Here is a 9,810-nt window from a genome sequence, read left to right as displayed (position 1 = left end):
TAATAAAATTATTTTAGGATCAAAAACATTTTTACTCGGTAATAAGCACTCTAAGGAGCTAACGGACATTTCCCTACATACCAACTGTAGGGAAATGTGTGGATGATTTTCAATTCTTTGTGTTGTTTTTGGTTTGGTTTTTTTTCTTTGTAGGCATTTTTTAACTCTTTTGATGTTCTCTGGACCACAAACTACAAGTTGAGTAGTGTTGGTCTGTTCAGTGATGAAGACATATTCCTGCTTATCCAACACATGTGTAACTCACTTAATTCCAATTACAGTTTTTCGCCTGAATTTACTTCTTTAAGCTAAGCTTTTGTCATGAGCACTCAATAGTCCTGGTTGTGTTCAGCTATTCCTGCTGCATGCAAACATACAGCCATGATACACCACTGCAGCCAACTTCCTGATCTGTGTACAGCTACAGAAAAAGAAGGATACAGCATGCTATTAAAGATATTATGGTAACCATGGCCCTACTTCTTTCTAATACCATTTCAGTGTATTTTCTAGATTGCCTCGGTACTGGGAGAGTGGATTACTGATGAGGGATAAACTAAGAAAGCAATGCACATGCTGACTATGGGGAAGCCACAAATGCAAGAAGAGAAGGAAAGCATGAGTGGACAGCAATACAGAAGGACCTTCTCTATGTTTAGCATGTAAACATGTTTGTCATCCTTAGAAATGCTTCTTAAATGGGAACATTCTAGCAAAGCAAGGACTTCAACAAGACCGAACTTTACCATATCCTTAAATCTGGAGCTAGACTGCGACCTAGCTACTTAATCATCTTAATTCCCTCTCAGGTAAGTCTTGTCATCCTCCAGCAGGTAAAAAAATGGAACCAAAAAGGTTAAAAGATTTAGCAGCTGCAGATCAGCCAAGGAAGCACAGCATATCTGCACTATGGTGCACCTCACAATGACAAGATCCAGACCTGAAGAGCATCACTGCAAATTCAGACCCAAACAGCTATGTCCTCCTTGTTGGAGCATCTACCCATGGCTGAACTTGTGGCATACTATAATTCATGGAACTACAAGAAGTTGAGCTGCTCTACACAGATTATTTTTTTCCCCACTAAATCACAGAAAAGCATGTCTATCCAGCCTATGTGAGCTGAAGAAAGACAGAAGAAACTGAGATCTTAGGTTGCAGGAATGACACTTACTGCCTAAGAAATTAATTGCTCACCTAAATGAGATAGGCACTCAATGGGGGGCTCCTAGAGAATAAACCAGCACAAGGACATGAGCTGGCCATGTGCACTTGCAGCCTAGGTGGCCTACCATACTTTGGGCTACATCAGAAGCGTGGTCAGCAGGTTGAGTGAGGTAATTTTGCTGCTCTGCTCCACTCTGGTGAGACCTCACTTGGACTACTGTGTCCAGCTTTGGAGTCCTCAGCACAAGAAAAATATGGACTTACTGGAGTGGGTCAAGAGGAGGGCTACAAAAATGACCAGAGAGATGGAACACCTCTCCTGTGAAGAAAGGCTAAGGGAGTTGCCTGGAGAATAAAAAGCTCTAGAGAGATCTTAATGCATCATTTCAGTACTTAAAGGGGGCTTAGGAAAAGATGGAGACTTTTTTACTAGGACCTGTAATAACACTAAGACAAAGAGCAACAGTTTTAAACTGAAAAAGGGTAGGTTCAGATTTAGACATAAGGAAGAATTTTTTTTTTTTATGATGAGGGAGGTGAGCACTGAAAAGTTGGCCAAAAAAGCGGTGAATGTCCTATCCCTGGACAGGGCTTTGAGCAACCAGAGCTAGTCAAAGACATCCCAGCCCACAGCATGGGCAGTTGGAATAGATGATCTTTAAAGGTCTCTTCCAACCTGTGACTATGACTCTATGAAACAGGTCCAGTCTTGCTGCTGACTATCAGGGTGATCACATGCAAGGCTGTAGGAAATTGAGACAGCTATGTGAAGAACGGTGTTGAGTTCCTGGTGAACAGATACATGACTCAGGGGGGGAAAAAACATCTCCATCAAGAACTCAGGTGAAAAATACAATTTTTTGCACAGGGAACATGGTTTACTAGCTAGGAAATGCTCATCCATACTACCACCTAGGTTACCAGTTCACAGTGCAAGCACTGGGGAGCCTGAGCTAGAGGTGGGTAAGAGGAAGAGCCAGAGTAGCATCTCAGGAAAAGCCAGATTTTAATTTGTGTTAATAGCATTCCCGGAAGAAATGGTTTCATTAACATTTCTGGTGGTATCAGGGAGCACTGCCTCAGACTTTCAGCCTTCTGCTTGCTCCTAGCGTACATATACACCCTTTGTTTATGGAAAGCATGAATTTTCTTTTATTCTGTATTTAATTTGTAAAGACTCCACGACCTAGTTCCCTATCAAACCACAAATGGCAAGGTTCGTGCAGCTCAGGGGAGCAGCAATAAGAACTCAGAAAAACTGTATAAACTAATACTGAACTTGAAACTAACGTAAGGCTTGAATGCCCATATTAAGAAGGAAAATCAAAAGTTTCTGGCCCCATATGTGCCTTCCACTCCAGGACTGTGAAATATCCATTGAAATGTAATGCTTCACTTGCTGTTGCAATGTGACAGAAGAGCACTTTGGATAGTCAGAAATGTGAAGGAGGTTTTCAGGCTCAAATTTTTGGTAAAAACTTGCCCAGCCTGTCTCCTCTCCTTAATAAAAATAGATATTTTTAATGCTTTTATAACTCTCAAGAATAGTTTTGGAAAGACTGTCAATGCTGTCAATACTATTCCACATGTTTGCTCGATACAAAAATGTCAAGTCTCATGGGAAGAAATATTCTGCAGTGCTAAATAACCCAGAAATAAAAAAAAAAAAAAGAAAAAATGTAAACTGTCTTCAGTTTCACATGGTCACAATCTAGACTGAAACACACTTTGAGTGTTACTAGATGATGTGTGCACACACCCATGAACATGTCACTAGGAGAACGTGTCAGAAGAACCATCAGGCTACTCTGCTTCCTGCAGTGCAGGCTAGAAACATCTCAGCTAGCCCAGGTCCTGGGGAACTGCCTGTCCTTACACTGCAAAGCTCCCCATGGGCTCATTAGCCAGCAGCAAGGTAGATTAAACCTGTGTGCTACCACGACTTACACTCCAGGTGCCTCATGGCAAACCTGTCTGGAGGTCTGGTATTTTTTCACTGGGCTGCACTCCTGCAGAGATGGGAGTTTTACTGGGGTGTGATTCAAAAGCAACTTGGTGGAAGCTCTGAGTTGTAGCAGGGCAGCTTTCAGTTGCTTCCCCTCATTATAGTGCATTAGATCAAAAAGCAGATAAAATGGAAGTCTTGGGTAGGTGACTGCAGATGAAATTCGCCTAAGGGCAAACAACAGGGTGACATGAAGAAACAGTGGCACAGCTGCTCTACCTCTCCTCCCTGCTCCTGTGAAACTGAACCTAGGCACAAGGCTGAGAAAAAAAAGAGGGAAGCACTGTGGATCCCTAGTGTTCTGCAGTGGCTGTGAAGAAAACAGAAAATATATCCCCAAACTCTCCATACTCTTGTAGGAGTCCTAGCAATTGTACACTGGAACAGTGTTTACTGCTCATCTATTGCAATGATAGATAATACCAAAACATCAGCTATGCTTTTGGTTTGGTTTTTTAAAGTAAATACAAAGCAGATGTGATGATATTAAGATTCAGATTCAGCACAGAAACTTGAATTATTGGTAATGACCTTCTCAGGTAAAGAAAATTTATGGCCTATCCAACTTTATTTTAATTCCATACTTACTAGGTCTGAACAGATTCATTTTATTTTGGCAGCAGCTTTACAAATCTTTATTCTAAAGAGGTTCAGTATTGCTTGATACATAGTGCCCAGAACTGAGAGCAGCTATGACAGAAAGGAAAAAAAAAAAAAGAAAAAACACAAAATTGCTAACTTGCAAGAGACAGGAAATTATTTGAGCCTGAACTGTGCTTGAACTGTGGGAAAGATTTTGATGATTTCTACAAGAAGTATTTACAAATACTGAACTACTTAAAAAGAAAGAAGCGTTGTACTGCCTAGAGGAAGCACCTAGCCAATTACAAAGGAAGACCATGCAGCCACCTTTAATCACAACATACTTCTAACAGAGCTGTTCTGCATTAGCATGTCTGTCATCTAACACAGTCTGAATGATCCAGGAAAGGACAAACACCTGCAAGATAACCTTAAGCCTCAATTTTATCACTACAAGAATACAGGACAAAACACTCCAAAAAAAGAGGCAAAGCACAAAAAAGATGTCCAGAGTTTATGCCTAATTTTAAAGAGGGGGAAATAAGTTTAAGTATACAGATTAAAAATTAGTGTAAAAGAACTGGCCTGCCTGTTCACATGTTCCCACAGTAGGGTATACTGAAGGAGACCCAGCATTGCTTTGTTCCTGATGAGCCACTGCCACTGCTTTGTGTGGCTGTAGTGAATGTGGTGTAACCTTCAGCAGAGGTCCAAAATTTGCTGACAAAAGAGTGTGCCTGTAGCTAGAGCAAAACTACTCCTCCGAAGATCTAAGCTGAGCTAACAAAAGCCATTTTCTGTCAGCAGCACAGTATCCACACTTGGGATTTTGCTGACGAAACCATGACAGCCAAAGTGCTGGGTGTTTTCTCATCGAGTGACACTGGCAGAACCACGTGCCAGAGACTTGGCTTGAAAAGCTGCAATCCTAAAGGTACCCAGAGGCATGATTGCAAAAGGTGGTGTGACAACTCTCAAATGCCCTCATGAACTCTCAGCCATACACTGACACCAAGGCACATAGGAGGAGTCTGAACAGGGCAGGACAGAGTTCTCAAACTAAACAAAAATTAGATCTAAGCTACAAGTGTATTGCTACAGCTCAAGAAACCAATTACTATATGCTGAAGTTAAATGAAACATTATAGACAACTTGATTTTATTATGCATCTCAGGGGATGCTACCCACTCGTCATTAGTCCAGTGATGTCAGTAACCCCAATTCTGATCACATTACAAATGTAAGCAACACATTCTCTCAAATCTGCTACAGAACAGAAACAGTAAAGCAAATGAAAAATTGATAAATAACACTGCACATGTATAGCTCCTTTTGCCCTCCAAGGACACTAAAAGCATTGGGAAAATGATCAATCTCCTGAACTGCTTAATGAACAGAAAATATGGAAGACAATTAAATGCTCAATACACTGCATTTACTGCAACAGATGTAAAGATTTTCCTTGCTTATGTCTGAAAGCAAAGGTTGAATAAGAATGATGTATATACACTTCCTGTTATTAGACTAGCATTAAACTATGAAGATTCAGTTCTCTTTTCCTCAGAGTGTTCCTCCATCCCTTTAAAGTAGGGCTAAACACAATAACTTTTTAGGATTTCCAGTTAGCAGCTATATAGAGATGTCAGAAGGAAAAGGCTGGCTTTCACTGTAGAGCCCTGCAATCATTAAGGTGCTGAGGGACATAGTTTTCCCCAGTAACTTATACACTGAACTCTCTACCATGGGTTGAATTAAAGCATGTGTTACCACAAAGGAGCAAGGAGGTGTAATTTTAATCTGAATAATCCTGTTTAGATGTTGTTTCCACCTATGAATATTCACTGTATGTTCTGTTTGCAAAAACCCAAAATGCTAAAAGTGGAAGGTTTTACCCCACATCACTGCCTCAGAACCACAGCACAGAGAGCCAGCTTACACTCACCACAGTCATGGTAAAGAGAGAGACACCTAAGAGATTTTTTTCAGGGATACCTAAAATGCAGTATCTGTTTTTTATTTTTCAGAACAGAGAACACTAAAACACAGATGCCTTACAAACTACGTGTATGACTAAGAAACGCAAGGTTACACCTCTGTTGACAGAATGTAAAAATCTTATTTTCATCTACAATAATATTCATAGATATGATCCCAAATATGAGCTAATTCTGTTACTTCCAAGAATAAATTACTATCTGCTGTAGAATAGTATCCACATTTGTTGTACTAAAGCAATATTTTTATATAGTAAGAAGTAATAACACCTCTGCACTTCAGGATTTTCCACCCAGGGATCCTAATCCACTTTTGAGACAGAACATCTATTATAGTCTGGTTTATTGTTAAGATGTGGCACACCCACTACACACACACTTTATACCTTTAAAGCAAAGACAAAGAAATTAAGAAAGAAATGGAAATCATCACACAAATGCAATTGTGCAAAGAATAGCACTGTAATCTATTCACCACAAAAAGCAATATAAATAAAATACACATGGCTAGGCAAATATTTCAAGAAGGTTTATATTAAATGATTGTATAGCCTGGCAGGACCTTTTGGAAATATATAGCCTGTATTTATTAAACAAGAGTTGTTACTGAAAAAGGGATTTGGTGATTTCAAATGTATATTTACTGACAAATATGACCTATTCAGCAATGTCTGTATATATAAGGAAACAAATCAGCAATGGAAACCTTTGAAAACAGGAACCAATTAAAAACAAAACAAAAACAAACCGAAGCATGTATGTTTAACTATAAAAGCAGTATTAATACAAACAGACTAAGTTAAATGTGATACACCTGCAGATGCGAAGCATCACAAGGGGAAAATAGGAGAGGGCAGCTGCACAAAGTGCCTAGGAGCACACACAGACTAACTTTGGGTGCTGACTCCCTCACCTAGACCAGATGCAGCCTGGCGTTAGGTGTCTAACCCAGAAAAGGACCTCATTCATCATCACCAAAAGTGGGGGTAGTGGAAGTCCTGCAGACACTCCTGGAGTTAAGCTGCCTTTGCTTTCTAAAATGCACTGTAGCTCACACCTTCCTCAAGAGTGCCTTAGCTCTTACAGTGGGGATTACTTTGGCTGCATTATGGTTCCCTAATACACACTCTCTCTTTGCAGGTCTCTCTTTCTGCTACCTTTTCAACAAAAAACACAACCATCAACTGCAGAAGGTCACATGGAGTGGGGTACCTTCAGTGGGAGAAAAATCAGAATTGTTGCAGCCTTGTACCTAACCCCATGGTGCTTCCCTGGGGATGAAAGGGTTGCTTCTGAGTCTGCAACCCAACTTTCCATCTTCACAAGGGAAGAGCTCTCCTAATTGGGCTACCACCTGAATGGAAAAGTGTAATGAAACATTTCATTGCCATCTGTTATGTTTGATGATTTATCATGAGAGGTCTCTGAGCAACAACATGATCAGACCAGGTGAGAGTGATGCAGATATCCCTTTTGTGTGGACACGAGAGGTCTAGGCCACCAGACACATGACACTGCAGGCTTGTGTGCTTCTGGCACTCCCTAAGAACATAATTTAAAATGAGCAGAGAAAACTAACGGCAGTATGAATGACTACATAAATTGATGCAGCTCCAAATCTTCAATGCAGGCAATAGTGTTATGAGTAAACGTAACTGTAAGAGCAGGTTAAGGATTTTAGACTTCTACTATACTTCCTAGCAGCAATGCCAACCTTGAGATTCAGGGATCAGGCACCACAGAAAGGCTTCAAACAGATATTTCCATTTTTAAGGTTTCCCAAATCGGTTTTCCTTTGCTAAAGATACAAATTAAGTAGAAAGCATTACTACTATTAGAAAGTGAATCACAAGCTGAGTTGCTCTGAAATACTGACAGCTCAACTGAACTCTTGGATAAATAAGGAAAGAGAGTGGTCTGGAAGAGAGTGAACAAAAACAAATAACGTCTTCCTTCCCTTCACCAGGCACTCATCTGGCTTCAGGAAATTTCTGGATTGTTTATTTATTCATTTGTTTGTTGCTTTTCATATTCACAATAGAGAAACTGACCTCGGGAAAACTACGAGCTGGAGCACTCAATGCCTGACGAGAAAGAGACTCCGGAGATCAAGCACGACCTGTGGCAGATGATCGGAAGAAATCCCATCTCCTCTGCTCTACGAACCCTTCTCCCGCAGCCCTGCACGCTGTCTTTACCGCTACCCGGGGGTATCGAGCCCAGGTCTCGCCCCGCCGTGCCCTCGGGCAGCAGGAGGCACAGCAGCCCTGGGCAGATCCCCGGCTCTATACCGCAGCACCATTTCCAAAGCGCTTTTACAGCCTTTTGTAAGCGCCGAGATAATCTGTCATATGGATTTAGGCACTGACAGTCAAACATGCCAGAAATGTCACCACCCACTCGTATTATCCATCCGGTGGAGGACGAAGAAGCGTCGCGTGGCTTAACCTCTCCTCCGCCTTCCACTCGCACAGGAAATCCCCCACCACGGCGTGACACCATCACAGGGGAACCGCGGACAACCCCCTTCCCCGCAGGCAGACAGGCTCGGCGAGCTGCCTTGTCCGCGACGCCCGGCGCTGCGCATCCCCCAACCGCCCGCACTCACCTCATCTTCCTGGCGGGGCGCGGCGGCGGCCGGTGCCGGCAGCGGGCGGCGGGGACTCGAGCGGCGGGGACTCCGGCGGCGGCGCCGCCCCACTCGCAGCGCCGGGCCCCGCGGCGCTATCCGGGCAGCGCCGCGGCGGGCAGCCCCTCCGCCGGTCCGGCCATGTTGCCGGCTCCCGCCCGGCTGCGCGGCGTGTGTCTGCGTGTGCCTGTGTGTGTGGGCAGGACAAAGCGCTGCTGCCGCCGCCCGCCCTTCTTCCACGCGCGGCGGGGCCGCCCGCCCCCCCCCCTTCCCCGCTCCGCACAGCCCCGCCCCGCGCAGCCTCTGCCGGGGGAATGGCGAGGGGGGACTGCCTTGCCCGGCCGCTCTTCCCGCCGTGGGCAGCGCAGGTGAGGCGGCTAAGGGCGTGGGAAGCGACTGCGGTTTGGGGCTCCTCGGCAGGGGCCAGGGTGGAGGCCCGGGGAACCGGCCGTGCCGCGCCCCCGAACCGCTCCCGTCGGGAGCAGGGGTAGCGCTGCGGTTGCAGACCTCTGCGAAGTGCTATGGGGGTTCTGTTCACCGTCGTTAAAAACCGCCGCTGTTGTGGATAGAAGCAAGGGCAGAAACAGTATTCCAGGTTACACTGACTCTGTGTTTTCGGCTCCTTCGCCTTTTCCAGATGCCCCAGTTGAGTCTCTCTGCCATCTCGCTCATCCTGCTGTCAGGCCTGTCCATCCTCAGCACCCACCTTACCCACCCCGGGGTGTCCTGGGCTGCCTCCCAGCCCTGCGGCTTCTCCTTATCCAGCTCTCCTCCCCACTCCATATCCCAGTTCTTCCTGCCTTCTGCTCTTTTGGTTTCACTCCATTCGGTTGCCTCCTACCAGCTTTCCATGCAGCCCAAACTGGCATAGTGATGATCCCTACCAGTGGAAACAGATTGTTTGCAGGCCCAGAGTTTGGAGCTTCCCTGCTCCTCTACACATCTTGTTGCCTCTTCCCATTGACCACCCACTAGAAAAAAATACTGTATTGAAAGTGGCCTTGCTTGGATATCCATAAGGATCTGACACAATCAGGGACCAAATATTGCAATTGTTTCTCGGTTCCTTCATACATAGGTCTCCATAATGTGATTTACACTTCTCAAGAGTAAAGGCTCTTCAAGCTGGCACTCCGCTTTGGATCCATCTCCTACTGATCTCTCCCAGTTCTGCAACTGATTTGGACACCAAAAATCTCTGACTGCATAATGCCACAGCAAGCATTGGGTCTTGAGTCAGCTGGCATACATATGCATGTCTGGACCAGAACTGGGTTCTGGCCCTCGCCCTGCTGCCATGTGTCTGTGTCTCATTTAACACCACTCCAACTGCTCTCTGAGACTCACCTCCATTCACATGTGCTGTGAAGGGCAAGAAAGATGGAGACCCTCTCCCTTTGGGCAGAGGCAGTTTGAAGAGGGTGCAGACGAT

The sequence above is a fragment of the Indicator indicator genome, chromosome 4, assembly GCF_027791375.1.
Source record: "Indicator indicator isolate 239-I01 chromosome 4, UM_Iind_1.1, whole genome shotgun sequence".
NCBI lineage: Eukaryota > Metazoa > Chordata > Aves > Piciformes > Indicatoridae > Indicator > Indicator indicator.
This window is presented reverse-complemented; position numbering follows the sequence as displayed.